Genomic DNA, 21463 nt, shown 5'->3' with positions numbered 1-21463 from the left:
GCCTCTTTCTCTTTTCTCCTTCTATGACTTCCATAATGTGTATGTTGGCCCTTCGGTGGTATCTTGCAGGTCCCTTAGGCTTTATTTACTTTTTTTTTTCCTTTTGACTATCAGACACTATTATTTCCATTTTCCTATATCCAAGTTCACTGATTCTGTCTTCTGCCTGCTTAAATCTGCATTTGAATCCCTCTAGTGATTGTTGTTTGTTTGTTTTTTCTTAAATTTCAGTTATTTAAGAATACTTTTCAGCTGTGGAATTTTTTAAAATTTCTTTTTAGGTTTTCTCTTTATTAATATTTCCATTTTGTTTACACATAATTTTCTTGACTTTCTCTACATCACCCTTTACTTTTTGGGGTAGCTTTAAGACAGCTGTTTAAAAGTCTTTATCTAGAGATGATTTCCAGAGAAATCAAGATGGCAGTATAGGTAAACACCTGAACTTGCTGCCTCGCACAACCACTTCAAAACTACAACTAAAAGACAAAACGGACATCATCCAGAACCAAAGGAAGGCTGGCTGAGTGGAAATCCTACAACTAGAAGGAAAAAGAAAAGCACACTGAGACTCAGAGGAGCTACGGAAGTAAAGTGCAGAGGTATGGAGGCATGCGGGCACAGAAAGGGCTGGCAACTGAGTATGCAGCTGTCTTTTTCAATCGGGAGGGAGATACAAGCTCCTGACTGCTCTGAACTCCAGTTCCAGGTGAGACTCTGGGAACCCATACTCATACCAGAAGAAATTGGACTGTCTGGCATCGGGTGGAATTCGAGGGCAGCTTTCTCTCAGAGGTGCTTGCAGTGATTACCGTGGGACACCGAGACCCAGGGGCCTCTTAGGACAGGGCTGATGGAAGCCATTGCTGTTTTCTCTGCCCTGAGACCCCGCCCCACCCAAGCTGTGTGCAGAGGCTTTTGCATATGATTGGCCTGGTCCTTTGAAATCTAAAATTACCTAACAAACTGCAACTGAGTCAGAGAGTCCAAGAACATCCAAAAGAAGGCCCAAGACCCCACAGCAGCTTGCATTGCTTTACAGCTGGGCCTCATCTTGGCACTTCCAAAACCCAAACAAAGAAAAGGAATCTGCAGATCTCTCCATAGCTCCTTCTAGGTGGCCTCAGGCAGAGGCTAAACTAGCACCTCCTTGGAGATCCAAGAGCCAGTGTACCCAGTGGTCAGAGTGGGACCATCAAGATTACAACTCCTCTGATCCATAAGGGACACACTCAGGGGGCAGACTCAGTGAGCATCAAAGCCCCACTGAAGCATGTCTTGCCTCATAAGGGTGTCTCCAGCACGGAAGTTCTCCCATTGTAGACACAGCTGATCCTCACAGCCAATTGGCCTGGAGGTCAATTCCTCCCAGTGATACCAACAGCAATCAAGGCTTAACTACAACAAGACTGTGCACACAGCCCACAAAGGGGTGTACCAAGAGTGTCCACCTCAGGTAACTGGGGAGGCTGAGCCACTGGGCCCTATAGGACATGTAGCACACAAAGCCACTCTATCAACACAGGGAAGCAGCCAAAATGCGGAGACAAACAGGTCACAAATGAAAGAAATGGAGGATATAGAGTTCAAAACCACAGTTATAAGGTTTTTCAAGTATTTTCTAGAAACTGCCGATAAATTTAGTGAGACACTCGAGGATATGAAAAAGGACCAACTAGAAATTAATCATACACTGACTGAAATAAAAATATTATACAGAGATCCAACAGCAGACTAGAGGATTGCAAGAATCAAGTCAAAGATTTGAAATACAAAGAAGCAAAAAACACCCAACTGGAAATGCAAAAAGAAAAAAGAATCCAAAAATATGAAGATAGTGCAAGGAGCCTCTGGGACAACTTCAAGTGTACCAACATCCGAATTATGGGGATGCCAGAAGAAGAGAGAGAGCAAGATATTGAAAACCTATTTGAAGAAATAATGGCAGAAAACTTCCCCCACCTGGTGAAGAAATAGACTTACAAGTCCAGGAAACGGAGAGAACTCCAAACAAAAGGAATCCAAAGAGGACCACACCAAGACACATCATAATTAAAATGCCAAGAGCAAAAGACAAAGAGAGAATATTAAAAGCAGCAAGAGAAAAACAGTTAATTACCTACAAGGGAGTACTCATATGATTGTCAGCTGATTTCTCAACAGAAACTATGCAGGCCAGAAGGGAGTGGCAAGAAATATTCAAAGTGATGAATAGCAAGAATCTACAACCAAGATTACCCAGCAAAGCTATCATTTAGAATTGAAGGGCAGATAAAGATCTTCACAGGTAAGAAAAAGCTAAAGGAGTTCAATACCACCATACTAGTATTATATGAAATGCTGAATGGTATTCTTTAAGAAGAGGAAGAAGAAGAAAAAGGTAAAGATAAAAATTAAGAACAACAAATACATATCTATCAACAAGTGAATCTAAAAATCAAGTGAATAAAAAATCTGATGAACAGAATAAACTGGTGAATATAATAGAATCAGGGGCATAGGAAGGGAGAGGACTGACAATTCTCGGGGTGAGAAGGGGGTGTGGGGGTGCGGGAAGAGACTGGACAAAAATCATACACCTATGGACGAGGACAGTGGGGGGGTTAAGGGCAGAGGGTGGGGTGGGAACCAGGTGGAGGGGAGCTATCGGGGGAAAAAGAGGAACAACTGTAATAGTCTGAACAATAAAGATTTATTAAAAAAATAAAAATAAAATAAAAGTCTTTATCTAATTCACCACCAGGTCTTTTTGAGGGAAAGTTCCTGCTGGTTTATGTTTTTCCTTTGAATGGGCCATACTTTTCTGTTTTTTTGTTTTGTTTTGTTTTTTGTATTCCTTGTCATTTTCTTGTTATTTAAAACTGTGCATTTAGCCCTACCTGGTTTGGCACAGTGGATAGAGCGTCGGCCTGCGGACTGAAAGGTCCCAGGTTTGATTACAGTCAAGGGCATATGCCTGGGTTGTGGCTTGGCCCCCGGTTGGGGGCTTGCAGGAGGCAGCCGATCAATGATTCTCTCTCATCATTGATGTTTCTATCTCTCTCTCCCTCTACCTTCCTCTCAGAAATAAATAAAAATATCTTTTAAAAAAACCTGTGCATTTAAATCTGATAATGTGTTAACTCTGAAGATCAGATTCTCCCCCATCCCCAAGGTTTGATATTTTTGCTTTGTTTTTGTTGTAGGCTGTCTCTGTACCAAGGATCAGCCTGAGGTGTAAACTTAAGTTCTTCTCAGTTCTCTTAGGAGTCTGCACCTTCCCGTAGGTACGTGCAGTGACCTTCTAACTTGCCCTTCCATGAATTTGCTTTTTTATTTTTTTTAATATATTTATACTAGAGGCCCAATGCATGAAATGTGTGCAAGAGGCTCGGCCCTCACAGCCCAGGCTGCCTTGGCCAGCCTTCCAGCCTCTCGCAGCCCCGGCCAGCCCTCATAGCCCCTCACAGCCCTTTGCAGCCCCGGCTGGCCCTTGCAGCCCCTCGCAGCCTCAGCCAGCCCTCGCAGCCCTGGCTTCATCTGGAAGGTCATCCAGATGGTTGTCTGGAATGTTGTCTGGATGGTCGTTTGGCTGTTTGGTCTAATTAGCATATTAGCTCTTTATTATATAGGATTGATTTCAGAGAGAAAGGAAGAGGGAGAGAGAGAGAAACATCAATGATGAGAGGGAATCATTGATCAGCTGTCTCCTGCATGCCCCCTACTGGGGATCTATCTAGCAACTCAGCATGTGCCCTGACTGGGAATTGAACCTGACCTCCTGGTTCACATTGGCTGGGCTGCATTTGTATTTTGAATGTCCTAGTCATCAATGTATCTGGCTTCAAGGGGGTGAACCTCTCTGCAAATGCTGCCCTGCAATGTTAGGACTGGTCTTTCACAGCAGGTTGCTATTAGTCTCCCTTGTACTGATTTGCCTCACATGTACTAGTATACCAAACCTCTTTTCTTAATTTCATACTAGATTGGGGAAAAGAGACTAAGACTTTAAACATGATTTTATTGAATGTTCAGAAATAACAAAAGGGATTATTTGGCTCCGGGCCCTGTGACGGAGCATGTTGGGCATCACTGTCCTTGCTATACAGATGGGACATTAAACCCAGAAAGGTAACTTTCTCAGTGTCATGGAGCTCACTGGCACTTGGTGGTTGGCGACTTGATGTCTCCGGAACATCGGGCTGAATGAAATAATACTGAGGCAGGGCGGGGTCCTGGCGGGCTCCCATCTACCTGGGCGCGGGCGCGTGGGGCCGGCGTGGGGCCTGGCCGTCGGGCGGCAGAGGCTGCAGGGGGCCGTGTCCACACCGGGTAGGGGCGCGAGCGAAGCGCTGCCAGTGCCACGCTCGGGGAGAGGCTGCGCTTGTCACGGGGTCTCCATCCTCCAGGCCACCGAGGCGGCAGACGGCCCCAGCCCCCGTCGGGAGGGAGCAGAGTTTCCAGGAATGCCTTCCCAGGTTTCCACACTCTTCCAAGAACAACAAAAAAATGAGCAAATCCCAGGAGAAGGACCAAGATGGCGGCATAGGGCGGACGCCTGATGGTTGCCTACCACAACAATTTTGAAACTACAACTGGAAAACAGAGCAGACACCATCCAGAACCACTGGAGGGCTGGCTGAGCAGATGCTCTATAACTAGAATAAAAGAGAGGGGGATGCGGGATGATGCTGATGCCGGTGAGCCAAAGGTCACACTTTTAAGAACTACGGCTCTGGCGACACAATGGCGGCCTGGAACGTGCTCGGCGCGGTTCCCGCGGCGGTCTCCGGCTGAGGGAACGGCTCCGCTCACTGCCGAGCACGGACAGACGAGCCCCTGGGGGACATGGGGTGGGAGACTCCGCGCTTGCTGACCTCCGAGTCCTTCGAGAATCTCTGTGCCCCGGAAGTGGCCAGGTGCACACGCCCAGCAACCGGCCGCCGCTGCAGACCCAAGCGCCATCACAGCGACCTCGGACCAGCCCGCTGCCACGCACCGGGCACACCGAAGCCTCGCCGAGCCCGCTGCCCAGCGAGTTCCGCGGCAGCCACCCCGGAGCTTTGAGAAAATGGCCGAAGGAATTGCTAAGAGGGAATTGACCGACAGGAATTGGGATCAAGAAGACGAAGCCCCGCTGGGTCCCGGGTCCAGGTGAGGCCACGTGCCCCTGGGTCCGGGCAAGGCTGGGACCCAGGTCAGGGTGAGGCTGGGTCCCAGGTCCGGGTGAGGCCGCATGCCCCTGGGTCTGGGTGAGGCCACACGCCCCTGGGTCCGGGTGAGGCTGGGTCCCGGGTTTGGGTGAGGCCACACCCCTGGGTCCGGGTGGGGCTGGATCCCAGGTCCGGGTGAGGCCGCACGCCCCCGGGTCCGGATGAGGCCACGTGCCCCTGAGTCCGGGTGAGGCCGCGCCCCTGGGTCCGGGCGAGACCAAACCAGAGGGAGTTGGACCTGCATTACCACCATCATTTGTCCACCATCCAGAACTGAAAAGTCAGTGCTGACATGTACACATAAGGAACTGGTGGACATTGAAATTGGGTCTCAAAAGAACTGTTGGTCCAGAAAGAAACTCAATACAGACTGATTCATTTGCCTGTCAGCATAACTATTATTGCTCGTCTCGCATTTGGATCAGTTCTTATAAGTATATTTCTAGTAACACATGATCTCACTCATCTAGGGGAAATGATGAACAACATAGACTGATGAACAAGAACAGACCCAGAAACAAGGAGGCATCGATCGGACTGTCGGGCCTCTGAGGGAGGTTAGGGGAGGGTGGGGTTAGGGGGGAGAGACCAACCAAAGGACTTGTGTGCATGCATATGAGCCTAACCAATGGTTAAGGACAACAGGGGGGTGGGGCATCCGTGGGGAGGGTTGTGGGATGGGAATTGGGGGATGAGGACAAATATGTGACACCTTAATCAATAAAGAAATTAAAAAAAAAAGAAATAACGAAAGGAAAATACAACATAAAGGACAACTTACAAGTCTTAGTAGATGTGGTCCCATCAGAATGCTCAAATCAAGATCATGGACTCTCTGCCTGACTCCCTGTGATCCCCAGTAAGGGAGGTGTCAGCTCTCCCTTTGTATGTGGGTCTTGAGCCTGTTTCTCCTAACTGGAATCTAAGCTCCCAAATTCTCTCAGGCTATGAAAGAAAGGCATATGTCTTAACTTTAATCAAAGCCCACCCTGGCTGTCCACCTCCTAATGACAATGGGAATGTCCACTCCCTCCAGGAAATGTATTTACCTTTTCACTCAGAAAAGTGTGGTTTTGACCCAAAAGGTAGTAAGAACTCAAGACATTTTTCAGTCTGGATTCTTCCGTCTTAGGACAAAACCACGTGTGGCAGGAAGGGTCACCTGTAGTCACTATGGATCACAGATAATCAAACCCAGTTCCATAAGGCTCAAGGTGAGGATCTGACCTTCACACCTTTCCCAGAATCCTCAGACTTGCTCTTGATTGCTTGTGAACAACCCCTTAAATAACAGCACACATCACAATCCCTCAAGAACACATGAAATTTTACTGGGACAAAGTAGCATAATCCCATACTTAACAAAGACACATCACTGTAAGGGAATCACAATCTGAAGACATACAAGTCTTCTAACCATGGTGACCATTGTCATATAGCCAGCCAAAATAAGTTTGTTCCTCAACTGAAAGATCTCCCTCTTAGAAAGTATGTCTGAGATTTAACTCAAAATTACATGAGAGTGGGAATGGGTGACACAGAGCAAAGTGTGTGCATGTGTATGGGGGTGATGAAAAAAAAATTGCCCATGAATTAATCATTATTGAAATTGAGTGATGGACATATGAGGCATATTCTATCTACTTTTGTACATGTTTGAAATCTTCTATAGTTAAAAACATCAACAACTGCATCTCTGCAGAGGGTTTGCCCAAGATATTTCATCACTGGAAGATCTCTCTGTGTTTTCCAGAATAATGGGACCTGCAGCCCTATAGATGAAATCAGTCTCCACCTCTTGCAAATAAGCTTACTCTCTCCCTCCACATATTTACTCAATGTACACATTCTGGCTGCTGAGTTCTTCCTTATAAGAACTCTCTTCAAGGGAACTTCTCATATTCAGCCCTAGGATGATGGTGCCTGGGGGTCTTGTTCTCCTTTCACTATGTTTAAGATATGCTATCTTGCTAGGTATATAGACAGAGGATTCAGGCACTGCATTTCTAAACGGAAAAAAAATTCTACCTGTGTTATTTTATTCCCCCTTTCAAAAGAATTTTACTGGTACAATTTGAATGGAAAGGTGTCTGTTCAGGGTGGCTTGAAGAATGACTGTCTGGCCACCAGGACAGAATAACATCTCTGGTCGTAGTAAAGTTTATGGCAAGGGCCTTGTTCTGGATTGTGGTCCTCGGTTTTATAAACTCATAAACTGAAATGTTAGCACACAATGAGCTTCCAAGGGCTGGTGAATACCAATAATAAACTTGCAATGGGGACTTAATTACAAGCAGACCCCAGATCCATATTTGCTGGTTAGCAAATTTCTGCCTATGGGAAACTTTTTATGCAAAGCCAAATTATAATCAGAGGGGCATTTGGTGAGAGCAACTCTAGGACAGTGAGTTTTCAACTGGGGAGATTTAGCATCACCTGGGGGATGGGGAGAGGGAGGGAGCTTTTAGAGGAATTTTTCTATGTGCTGGGTTTTTTGTTGTTGTTGTTTTTTTTTTAGCATGTCTTTAGAAATGGCATACTCAGTGTTATAATTCAATAATATTTTTTTGGGGGGATTTAAACCCTATTTCTTTCATAATGAAAATTTTACAAAGCAAAGTTCCATAGAATCTTCTTGGCTGGACACTGTTTGGAGGGTGGGAATCCACAAATCAGACTCTCTGGAGGGTCTTAGACTTTTTGTTTTTCAAAATTAGACAAGAAGACATTGTTCACTGAGGCACTAGGCAAAACCCATACATACGGCAACTTACATTCACAGGATGCAAATCAAATTTTCTGTTCTCAAGTTCTTTCTCACTAAATAATTTTGTGATGAATATAATCGTATTTAATTTATGATTAGTCACTAACTATGGGAATTGATGTAGAAATGTATTTATGTTACTTATAAAGTATTGTGTACTTTATAATATAGTATCTATATATATAAAAGCCTAAGCGACCATTAGATCGTTTGACTGCACTGACCACCAGGGGGCAGACATGCAATGCATAGGCATGGAAACATGGAACAGACTGATAAATCTCAGAGGTAAGGGGAGGGGTGGGTGGGAGAAGATTACCCAAAGATCTTATATGCATACTAGAGACCCGGTGCATGGATTCGTGCACCGGTGGGGTCCCTTGGCCTGGTCTGCGGGGATCAGGCTGAAACCAGCAGTCTGGCATCCCCCGAGGGGTCCTGGATTGCAAGAGGGCGCAGATCAGACTGAGGGACCCTGCCAGTGCATGAATCTGTGTACCGGGCCTCTAGTAATCTATAAAGTACTATTACAGTTTTGTAAGCAAATTCTACAGCTAGGCCAAACCACTATGTGGTGAAAGCAGACATTTGATTGTCTCTGCATTGATTTTTCTTCCCTCCTCCTTCCTCAAACACCTTACTTTCATTTGAGGATTGTTATGGTTCCTGAGAAAATGACTCTACTCTCGTTCTAGCACATTACAACCCTTTGAACACTGGTTTGTAACCTAAACCAGTTCAGTCAAAGTGAATCTGAAAACATTTTCTAAAACTGATACTGAGACAAAGATGGGTTTGCTTTCTGGGTACCTTTAGCAGCTGTCATCTTTGGCCATGAGGAAGGCCTAAATTTGGAGAACGGTAATACTAAGACAGGTGAGAGAAGCAGAGAGATAAGTGGTGGTCACTGGGCCACTGGGTCAAGTTTGCTGAAACCACATCGATCTCTGGACTTGACAGTTACTTATACCAATGATTTCTTTTTACTGTATCAGCCACCTTTAGTTGTAGTTGAAAGCACTGGTGGTGCCAGGGCACTGCTGAACCTGGAACGTTTGAGTTTCTTATTCTCCAACAGGCTCAGTGTAGCAATCAGAGAGGAAAAACCCCAGCAACTATCATGTTAACTTTTGCTGTATATCAGAATGATGTGGAGAGCTTTTGCAAATTTCAGGCCAATTAAATGAGAACCTATGAAGGTGGGACTCAGGAAACAGTAAATTCAAAGGGCATCCTAGGCTGAGAACCACTGGTCTCAGTAAATATCTGGCTCTGTCTATTCAATGGCATCTGCAGACTCAATGACCTCAATGTCTTCCCACTAAAGGGGGAAAAAAGGCTGAGTTATAACTTATGAGGTTAATGCAAACTATACAAAACATGTGCAAATTTTGTATCCTATTCATTTCATAGTCCTTTCTCCTTCCACATTAGTAGGAGCTTACCATTTACTAGTCACAGTGAAAGACACCAGGGATACAGAGGAAAACAAGAAAAACACATCTCCTACAATCCAGAAAAAATAGGTAATTAAGTTATTAATTACAACAAAACCTGTAAAATTTATGGTAAGGGCAGCATGTGGCACTATGTAAGCAGAGCAGGGCTCCTGCCCTCCTGGAGAAAATGAAATTTAAGCTAAAACAAGAGAAATGCATATGAGTTACTTTGGTAGATGAAGGAAGTAAACCCAGATAATGGAAGTGAAGGAACTGAAAGAACACAGAATGAAGAAGGTGAGAATGCTAGAGAGATGAGGTTGGAGATAAAGACAAGGAGCCAGGACTTTATCCCAAAAGCAATGTACATCAACTGAAGGGTACTAAGCAGCAAAGGATGTGATTTCTCTCTGTCTTATTTATTTATTTAATTATTTTTATTGATTTCAGAGAGGAAGGGAGAGGGAGAGATAGAAACATCCATGATAGAGAGTCATTGATCAGACCCCCGTTCCCACCTCCCAGCCACTTCCCTCTCCTCTCCGGCCCCTCCACCTCTCAGCAGCTCCCCTGTGCTCCTGGCCTTCTCTCCTTCCTTTAAAAATATAAGAAAGAGAGAGAGAGAGAGAGAGAGAGAGAGAGAGAGAGAGAGAGAGTCATTGATCAGCTGCCTCCTGCACACCCCACACTGGTGATCGAGCCCAAAACCCAGGCATCTGCCCTGACCAGAATCAAATCATGACCTCCTGGTTCATGGATAAACACTCAACCACTGAGCCATGCTGGCTGGGCTGTGATTTCTCTTTTTAAACAATAATTCTGGCTGCTGTGTAGGAAATGCATGGGATTGGGGGATCAGCAAGCTTAAGAGGGAGTCAGAGAGACCAGTTAACTGGAGGGAGATACAGTAGCCCAGGCAAGAACATGGAGGCCACAGGAATGGAGACATGTGGACTAATATGAGTGATAGTTAAGAAGGTGGAATTGATAGGAGTTTGTAATTGACCAGCTTATGGTGACTGAGGGGGAAAGAGAAGCCAAGAGTGACACTCATATCTCTGATTTGAGCAACTGTCTGGATGGCAATGTCATTTCTTCTTTTTAAATCCTCACCTGAGGACATGCTTAAAGAGAGAGAGAGAGAGAGAGAGACTTATGGGTTGCCTTGCATATGCTCCCTGACTAGGAATCAAACTGGCAACCTTTTGGTAGGCAGGACAGTGAGTCGTCCCTCTGGCCGAGCACAATGTCATTTATTGAATAAAGAATACTGGAGAAAATGAAGTTTGTAGGAGATGAGTTGAATTTTGCTCATCTCAAGTTGGAAGTACCTTATATTTTATTATTATTTTAAAATATGTTTTTATTGATTTTTAGAGAAAGAGAAAGGAGAGGGATAGAGAGACAGAAACATCGATGAGAGAGAAACATCATCGATTGGCTGCCTCCCGCATGCCCTACACTGGGCATTGAGCCTGCAACTTAGGCATGTGCCCTGACTAGGAATCAAACCATGACCTTCTGGTTCACAGGTTGACACTCAACCACAGAGCCACGCCAGCCAGGCCTGAGTGCCTTTTAGACATCTAAGTGCAGAGAGCTGATAGGAAGTTACATGTGTTTCAAATTCAGAAGACTAATATGGGCTATAGTTGATAGTCATCAGGAAATGAACATTAATCGCCCTAGCCAGTTTGGCTCAGTGGATAGAGTGTTGGCCTGTGAACTCAAGGATCCCAGGTTCAATTCTAGTCAAGGGTACATGCCTGGGTTGTGGGCTCAATACCCAGTAGGGGGCATGCAGGAGGCAGCCAATCAATGATTCTCTCTCATCATTGATGTTTCTATCTCTCTCTCTCTTCCTCTCTGAAATCAATAAAAACATATTTAAAAAAAGAAAAGAAAATGAACAGTAATTAAAACCAAGAGAATGAACCAAATTACCTGGTACAAGTCTGTAGAGAGAAATGGCTTAGGACGAAGCTCTGAGGAAAATCTACAACTCAGAGGAGAATCGAGGACAGAGTCTTGCAAGGAAGAACGAGAACACATTGCCAGAGATGTTGGAGGCAAAACAGGAGAGTGTTTTACACACACACACAAGGATGGGAAAAGACATAGTGATACATCCACCAAATACTAACGAAAGATCTAGTAAGATAAGGACTGAAAAATGTATGCTAGATTTAGTAACATGGAAGGTCCTGGAAATGTTACCAGGAGTGTCTTTGAAAGAGAATGTGAACTTTTTCAAAAGTTAATGAAATGGATAAGAGAGAGTGTGGTAACTGAAAAGGCATGTGGGTCAAGGATCCAGAAATGCCTCTTCTACTAGATTGGAGAAAAGAGGAGTATCAGTGCAGAGAACAGAGAGGATTGTACGTTTGTTTACGAGAAGTGGAGAAAATTCCTATCTGGTCACTTATATTCTGTGAAGGATGCAATCATCAACAGAGAATGGGAGGGGTGGTGGGTGAGTCAGAGGTTTAAGGGGAGAAGATTTAAACTAGTTGCTGAAAATGGGAGACAGTTGACTAGGGAAACAGAAGGCTAGATTGGCAGTGTTAAGAGCTTAGTTGAGATTGAAGATATTTAATATATAAACTTGATAGTCTGTGTGATTCTGCATATTTTCTCCTATAGGTCTCAGCACCCCATGAACTATGAAGAAAAAAGATGGACAGTTGAGTTCACCTATGGTGGGCAATATAGGTGAAATGAAAAGGATTTAGAATATTGGCAGTGATGGGTTGTTTGAAGTGATGGATTGTGAATCCAAGCTGGATAGGGAGGGAAATACAGATTGGCAAAGGCTGTCAAATAGAAAGTAGGGTAAGAGAATTGAGGGCCCATTTGAAGCTCAACAACTTGACTGTTGGAAGTAAATGACCAATGAGCTGGATCAATTTCAAAGGATAGGATGTCTACAATTGTGACTTCAAAAATAGAACAGTTCAGGTGGGGACAGTATCCAGAATGTACCCATGGGAACAAGAGGCTGAAAGAAACTGGGAAGACCTTAGGAAATGAGATTCAGGAAACGAGGCCAAACTGTTGGATGGATCATCCACATGCCCAATTTGATGGAAGAACATGGGGGAGAACAACTGGAAGCTAAACGGCCTTTCAGAACCTTGTGGCTGCCCATCCTCTGATCACTTCTATCCTCACTTAACTCCAGCCACACTAACCTCCTCACACTTACCTCAGGGCATTTTATATACCTGTTCTTCCGTCTGGAATACACTTCCATATGTTCCATAGTTCACTCCTTCACTTCACTTAGATTTATACTCCAGCATCACCTCTTCAGTTTTCTCTGACCAGTCTACCTCAAATGGCAGCTCTTGACTCTGACCCCACACTTTAAACCCTAATCTGTTTTTATTTTTCTTCAGAAGACTTAGCACAACCCAAAATTATAGTAAACATTTATTAAAATATTTTATTGATTTCAGAGAGGAAGGGAGAGGGAGGGATAGAAACATCAATGATGAGAGAGAATCATTGATTGGTTGCCTCCTGCACACCCCCCACTGGGGATTGAGCCCACAATCCCAGCATGTGCCCTTGACTGGAATCGGTCCTGGGACCCTTCAGTTCACAGGCCAACACTCTATCCACTGAGCCAAACCAACTAGGGCACATTTATTTTCTTTTGTTATCTACTAGTGGCCCAGTGCACAAAATTTGTGCATGGGGGCGGAGGGGGGGGGGGGAGAACCCCTCTCCAATCTGGGACCCCTGGGGGGATGTCCGACTGCCGGTTTAGGCCTGATCCCTGGGGATCGGGCCTAAACCGGCAGTCGGACATCCCTCTTGCAATCCAGGACTGCTGGCTCCTAACCAATCATCTGCCTGCCGGCCTCCTCACCCCAAACTGCACCCCCTGCCCGCCTGCTCACCCCCAACTGTCCCCCGCCCCACTGGCCTGCTCACCCCCAACTGCCCCCCCATTGGCCTGATCACCCACAACTGCCCTCCCCTCTTGGCCCCTAACTGCCTCTACCTTGGTCCCACCATGGCTTTGTCCAGAAGAACGTCCGGAAGGTCTCCTGGAAGGTCTCCGAGTCTAATTAGCATATTACCCTTTTAATAGTATAGATAGAGGCCTGGTGCACGTGTGGGGGCTGGCTGGTTTGCCATGAAGGGTGTCCCAGATCAGGGTGGGGGGTTTCCTTGGGGGGCAGGGCGGCCTGGGCGAGGGGCCTGTGGTGGTTTGCAGGCCATCCACACCCAATTGGGGTGGGGGTCCCCACTGGGGATGGTGCCAGCCTGGGTGAGGGGCTGGGGCAGGTTGCAGGCTGGCCACACCCCCTTCAGGGTGGGGGTCCTTGCTGAGGTGCCTAGCCAGCCTGGGTGAGGGGCTGATGGCTGTTTTCTGGCCAGCCACGCCCCCCAGTGGGGACCCTCACACCCTGGGGGCATGGCCAGCCTGGGTAAGGGGCTGAGGGCCATTTTCAGGCTGGCCACACCCCCTTCAGGGTGGGGGTCCCTGCTGGGGTGCCTGGCCAGCCTGGGTGAAGGGCTTATGGCTGTTTGCAGGCTGGCCAAGCCCCTCAGTGGGGACCTTCACCCCATGGGGGCGTGGCCAGCCTGGGTAAGGGGCTGAGGGCTATTTTCAGGCTGCCCACTCCCCCCAACAGGGACCCTCACCCCGATGGTAGAGTGGCCAGCCTGGGTGAGGGGCTGAGAGCCGTTTGCAGGCCCCTCCCTCGGTGGTTGGCCTGGGTGACCCAAGCCTCCCGTGCGCTCAGGCCAGCTCCATGGCTGCCGCCCACAGGCCCCTCCTTCAGCGGCTGGCCAGGGGGGACAAGAAACTTGGGTCGCCCCCGGCTCCGTGGCCGCCACACCCACAGGCTCCTCCTTTGGCAGCTGGACCAGGGGGGTGGGAAGCTTGGCTTCCTCCATCACTGGGGGCGACCCAATCCTCCCGCCCACTCTGGCTGGCTCCATGGCTGCCGCCATCCTTGTCCTGCTAATTTGTATATTCCCTCCTGATTGGCTGTGGGTGTCATGGAGTGACAGTCAATTACCATATTTCTCTCTTATTAGTATAGATCCCACCATTAGAATGTAAGCTCAATGAGGGCAGTGATTTTTCTCTTGTTACCATTGTATTCTCAGTACCTAAAACAGACCCTGGGATATAGTAGGTGCTCAATAAATACTTGTTGAATAAATAGAGGATAGAAAAGAGGAAGAATCCAGGAAGTACATGAAAGGCAGCTATTAATGAACAGCATACATTCTAATGAGCTGGGGCTTTGAAACAAGAGTGAAAAGGGAAAGTTTGAAAGGCACAATGGGTAAATGACACTGACACCTCCTCTTCCATTCCTGAAATACCCAAAGCTCCAGAGAACACCCACCTCCACTAAAAAAGGCAAAAGGGAAGTGGAACCTGAGGAGAGAACCAGATCTACGGTTGCAGTGACAGTGGGTCATTCTGCACAGGAGCCACAAAAGGCAGCACCCACAACCCATACCACAGCAAAGGTGACAAAGGTGCAGTCTCTGATTTCCCACTTCTGTGCCTTCGTTCATATTCATCTCCTGCTTAGAATGCCCATCTTTCCCATCTATCTGCTCAAATCATGCCCTCCTCTCAACAACTCAGAAATCTTTTCTGACCACTTCAGGCTAAAGTGCTGTTTCCCTATGCTGAAGTTCCAGAGAGCTTACTGTATGTACTATTCACTCACTCACATTTACTCATTCGTTTATTAATCTACACTAATAAAAGAGAAACATGCAAATTGACCATCACTCTGCTACACCAGCCAGCCAATCAGGAGTGAGTATGCAAATTAACCCAACAAAGAGGGCTGGCAGCCACAGAGCTATCAGGAGGCTTGGGTTGCCCCTGGCAATGGAGGAAGCCAAGCTTCCTGCCCGCCCTGGCTGGCCCTAGCCTCTGCTCAAGGCTACAAAGTTTCAATTACAGAAGATAAATAAATCCCAGATACCTGCTTCCAGCCGGCCCTGGCCTCCACTCAAGGAGATGCTGAAAAAAAAAATGAAAAGGAGGGGCTGGGAGCCTGGATCAGCGGGGTGTGTGGGTCCCCACTGGGGGGCTTGGCCAGCCTGAAAACAGCCCTCAGCCCCTAATCCAGGATGGCCAGGCACCCCAGCAGGACCCCCCCACCCTGAAGGGGCTGTGGCCAGCCTGCAAACAGCCATCAGCCCCTCACCCAGGCTGGCCAGGCACCCCAGCGGGACCCCCACCCTGAAGGGGGTGTGGCCAGCCTTAAAATGGCCCTCAGCCTCTCACCTAGGCTGGCCACACCCCCATGGGGTGAGGGTCCCTGCTGGCGGGCGTGGCCAACCTGAAAACGGCCCTCAGCCCCTCACCCAGGCTGGCCAGGCACCCCAGCAGGACCCCCGACCCTGAAGAGGCTGTGGCCAGCTTGAAAACAGCCCTCAATCCCTCACCCAGGCTAGCCACGCGCCCCCCCTCAGCGGGGACCATCACCCCATTTGAGCATGACTGGCTTGCAAACCACCACAGGCTCCTCACCCAGGCTGCCTCACACCCCAATGGAACCCCCACCCTGATCCGGGACATTCTTCAGGGCAAACCACCCGGCCCCCACCCATGCACCAGGCCTCTATCTATACTAATAAAAGGGTAATATGCTAATTAGACTGGGAGACCTTCCAGGAGACCTTCCGGACGTTCTTCTGGACAAAGCCATGGTGGCGGGGCCAAGGTAGAGGTGGTTAGAGGCCAAGAGGGGAGGGCAGTTGTGGATGATCAGGCCAGGATGGGATGGCAGTTGCAGGTGATCAGGCTGGTGGGGGGCGGGGCCGTTGGGGGTAAGCAGACCAGCAAGGGGGCCAGTTGGGGTTGAGCAGGCAGTCAGGGGGGGTCAGTTGGAGGTGATCAGGACAGCGGGGGGGGGGGCAGTTTGGAGTGAGCAGGCCAGCAGGGGGGCAGTTGGGGGCAAGCAGGCCAGTGGGGAGGGGAGGTGGGGGCGAGCATGGGAATTGATTGGACATGTATCAGGTACTCTCCAGAATCAAGGGGCAGCTCTGAGACTATCCTTATAGGACAAGAACAGGAATGTCTCCAGGAGGCCATGTAACAGGTCAGCAAGTATCTTGCAGCTGCCATACCACTCTCTCTGATTCCTCCAATTTCATAGTCCCAAGAAGCTCAGCGTGAATAGTGGAAGGCATGGACTCTAGTCTGACAGTCCCACAAAACTCTATTTAATGGGGAAGAGATTACTCCCCAAACATAAATGGGAGTGTAATTACCAAAACAGCAAAACTGATAAAGGGAAAAAGTGCCTTCCCAATATGCCTCGCGAGCTAATTACTACCTCTGTGTATGCAGAGCTCCTTATTTGCTGTATCCAGCCTGTGTGTAATCATGCATCGACTGAATCAGTGTTGCTTACCTCTCATTTCCTCTGTCCTAGGAATCCCAGAGCAGGGGCTGTAGCAGCTGCGTCACCTGAAGACCGGGATCCCAGAGACCCCTCAGGACACTATTTCAAAATTAGTTTACAATATCCTGAGGAGTGAACTTAAACTAAAGGAAATGCATTTTTTCTATTCCACTACAGGCAAGTTTTATACCATGTTCAGTACTGTATATTTTTTGTTTTTGATAGTATTATAGATATCATCCCTTTACCCCCTTCCTCCCAGCCCATACCCACCCCCCAGATTTTCATTACCCTATTGCCCATGTCCATGGGCTATGCATATAAGTATGTAAGTTCTTTGGTTTATTTCTTCTTGTCCCCCAACCCCATGTTCAGTTTTATCTAAATGAAAAATATACAAAATGAATATAGGAAAGCATAAATCCTTATTTGCTTTCCCATCTTCTCTAAACCTATGAAATGCCCACAGAACACTTCTCATTTTAGTAGGAAATCTTTTAAATAAAAATAAAAATAATACCAATATAATTTTTTTGGAGTCAATTTCAGTTAAGTGTCTCTTCAACAGTTTAGCTGACTAGTTCCCTAACTAGTCTAACTTCCTGAATAAGACTAAAACTAAAACACTGGAGAATAACTCTACTAATAATTGGCTTAGGAAGAAATCACCCTCACACTTTTCTAACTTGTATCTGGGAAGATAATTCTAGAAAGCCATCACTATAGAAAATACATTACTAAATCTGTCAGAGGTTCTCTTATAAACACTGTAAAATAAAATATAAGATTATTTTCATTGCAAGAGCAGGAATACTGTAAAAAGCAAAGGAGTGTCCATACAATGGAATATTACTAGTACTCAGCCATAAAAAGGTATGAAGTACTGACACATGCTACAACATGAACCTTGAAAACATGATGCTAAGTGAAAAAAGCCTGACACAAAAAGCCACATATTGTATAATTCTACTTATATGAAATATTCAGAAGAGATAAATCCACAGAAAGACTAGTGATTGCCAGGGACTAGAGCAAGCATGTCAAACTCGAAGGCTAACATGGGCCAAATAAACAAGGTTTAAGTTTATATGGGCTACAAAAAAACAAAAGCTTCAATTTTCATAAAAACATAGGTTTATTTCGATAGAGGCATGCTGAATACAAAGGGTTGAAATAAATGAGTAATTGTTAACATAATAGAACATTTTAATAAAAATTAATGTTTTCTTGAACATTAACTTACCAGACACTGAGTAACTGTACAAATTAAAAAGCATAATGCAAATAAACCTATTCTTCTTGTTCTCCAAAAGCAAAATATTTCCTGTTGCGCACAACAAACAAGTCAGTACAAGACTAATGACGTGGCAATCGGCTGCTAAAATATTAGCTGCTAGTATTAGTGGAGAGAAATGGTGCACCTGCATGTAAGGCAAACGTTGTTGTTCGTGATTAATAATCCTATATAATAAAGAGGTAATATGCAAATTGATCATCACTCTAATACACAAGATGGCCACCACAAGATGGCTGGCAGGGGAGGGCAGTTGTGGGTGATCAGGCCAGCAGGGGAGGGCAGTTGGAAGGGACCAGGTCTGAAAGGGAAGGCAGTTGGGGGCAATCAGGCCTGCAGGGGAGGGGAGTTGGGAGGGACAAGGCCTGCAGGGGAGGGCAGTTGGGGGGGACCTGGCCTGCAGGGGAGGGCAGTTGGGAGGGACCAGGCCTGCAGGGGAGGGCAGTTGGAAGGGACAAGGCCTGCAGGGGAGGGCAGTTGGGAGGTGACCAGGCCTGCAGGGAGGGCAGTTGGGGGCGACCAGGCTGGCAGGGGAGGGCAGCTTGGGGTGACCAGGTCTGCAGGGGAGGGCAGTTAGGGGTGACCAGGCCTGCAGGGGAAGGCAGTTGGGGGTGACCAGGCCTGCAGGGGAGGGCAGTTGGGGGTGACCAGGTCTGCAGGGGAGGGCAGTTAGGGGCGACCAGGCCTGCAGGGGAGGGCAGTTAGGGGTGACCAGGCCTGCAGGGGAGGGAAGTTTGGAGGGACAAGGCCTGCAGGGGAGGGCAGTTGGGGGGGACCTGGACTATAGGAGAGGGCAGTTGGGAGGGACAAGGTCTGCAGGGGAGGGCAGTTGGGGGTGATCAGGCCGGCAAGAGAGGGCAGTTAGGGGTGACCAGGTTGGTAGGGGAGGGCAGTTAGGGGCAATTGGGCCAACATGGGAGCAGTTATGTGTCTATCACGCTGGCAGCGGAGTGGTTGGGGCAATCAGGCAGGCAGGCAGGCAGGTGAGCGGTTGGGAGCCAGCAGTCCCAGATTGGAGAGGGTGCAGTCGGACATCCCTCGAGGGGTCCCAGATTGGAGAGGGTACAGGCTGGGCTGAGGGACACCCCCCCATGCATGAATTTTGTGCACCGGACCTCTAGTCTACACTAATAAAATACAAATATGCAAATTGACCATACCTCCACGACACCCACAGCCAATGAGGGTGAGCATGAAAATTAACCCAACATAGATGGCGGGTTAATTTGCATATGCAGGCACGGAGCAGCCAGGCAGGGTGGGATGCCTGCTATGAGGAGGAGGGCGGGGGGTGGAGGGAGCTACAGGAGCGGTGCTCCGGCTGGAGCGAAGAAGACCGAAGGCTCCGGCCGGAGCAAAGAAATCACGCTCACACTTTTCTAACTTGTATCTGGGAAGATAATTCTAGAAAGCCATAATTATAGAAAATACATTACTAAATCTGTCAGAGGTTCTCTTATAAACACTGTAAAATAAAATATAAGATTATTTTCATTGCAAGAGCAGGAATACTGTAAAAAGCAAAGGAGTGTCCATACAATGGAATATTACTAGTACTCAGCCATAAAAAGGTATGAAGTACTGACACATGCTACAACATGAACCTTGAAAACATGATGCTAAGTGAAAGAAGCCTGATACAAAAAGCCACATACTGTATAATTCTACTTATATGAAATATCCAGAAGACTCTGGCCGGAGCGAAGACAGAAGGCGGCGGCCCGAGTGAAGGCCTGGGTCCCGGGTGCCGGAGGAAATCTGGTGCCAGCAGCCAGGGGAAGGAAGGCCTATTGCACGAATCTTCATGCAACAGGCCTCTAGTCTATCTATATAATAGAGGAATATGCAAATTAGCTGAGACACCGTAATGTCACAACCGAAAAGCAGGGACCTGAGACTGCATGGCGCCTGGCGGGGGCGAGGGACCTCAGGCTGCACCCCCTGTCCAGTGGGTCTTGATGGGAAACCTCAGGTCACACTTCTTGCCAGGCAGGGCTTGATGGGGGACCTCAGGCTGCACCCCCCAACCCAGCGCCAGGCTGGGAGACCTCACCTGGCGGGTCTTGATGGGGGACCTCAGGTCACACCCCTCGCCCTGGCGCCAGGCTGGGAGACCTAAGGCTGCACCCCCCAACCCCGGCACCAGGTCGGTAGACCTCAGGCCATGCCCCCCGCCCCGGCGCCAGACTGGGAGACCTTGCCCAGCGGAGCTTGATGAGGAACCTCAGGCCACGCCCCTCACCCAGCGGGGCTTGACGGGAGACCTCAGGCCATGCCCCTCGCCTGGCGGGGCTTGACGGGAGACCTCAGGCCACAGCCCCCTGCCTGGCGGGGCTTGATGGGAGACCTCAGGCCGTGCCCTGGCCCCGGCGCCGGGCTGGGAGACCGCAGGCTGCACCCCCCACCCCAACACTGGGTCAGGGGACCTCAGGCTGCACCCCCTGCCCAGTGGGGCTTGACGGGGATGGGGCCGGCCAGGTCTGGGTCTCACCCAATGGGGGTGGGGCCAGCTGGGTCTAGGTCTCCTGTGTTCTTGAACCGTGTGCGGGTAGTGGGTGGGGACTTGACTCTAGGTCCCGCGGCATGCCCAAGACTCTGACAGGAGGGAGATTGTCATATACATTTTACTAATTTTCTTTCATCTCTGACACTTCTATTATAGAGAAAGGGCAAATAGGAATATTAAAATATTTCCTCTAATTAATTCCCTTTTAATGTGCACGAATTTCGTGCACCGATCCACTAGTTATGTATAACAGGATATTGTAAAAATTAAGTTATGAAATTTTTATTAAAACATTTCTTACATACTGTCATATCGGCTGGGCAGCAAAAATATTCGTTATGGGCTGCACGGGGCCCGCGGGCCGCAAGTCTGACATGCTTGGACTAGTGAGAGGGGAAATGGAGAGTGACTGCTAATGTATTTGGTTTTTTTTTGAAGTGATGAAAATGTTCTGTAATCAGATAGTGGTGATTATTGTACAATTTTGTGAACATACTAAAAACAACTGAATTGTACACTCTGAAAAGATGAAATTTATGTGAATCATTTCTCAAAAATAAAATTTTAAAGGAAAGGAGGAGGCTTAATGAGAGGTTTGGCATGAAAATAAATTGTTGTAAGGGCCTAAGAAAGGCATGGAATTCTGTATTCATATCAAGGCAAAGACAAAGAGAGGGAGAAAAAAAGCATAGAAAAAAAAAAAAAAAAGACCTGGGGGTCAATAAGGGGAAGAGAAGGGGGACATTTGTAATAAGGATAAATTTTTAAAAATTCCCAATAAACATTTAAAAAACATTTAAAAAAAGGTTTTAATTACATTGCTTATATCATGAGACAAATCATTTTTGACCTTTAAGTACTAAAAAAA

Source organism: Eptesicus fuscus, chromosome 3 (assembly GCF_027574615.1).
Source record: "Eptesicus fuscus isolate TK198812 chromosome 3, DD_ASM_mEF_20220401, whole genome shotgun sequence".
Lineage (NCBI taxonomy): Eukaryota > Metazoa > Chordata > Mammalia > Chiroptera > Vespertilionidae > Eptesicus > Eptesicus fuscus.
The sequence above is the reverse complement of the archived record's forward strand: the minus strand, read 5'-3'. Positions refer to the sequence as shown.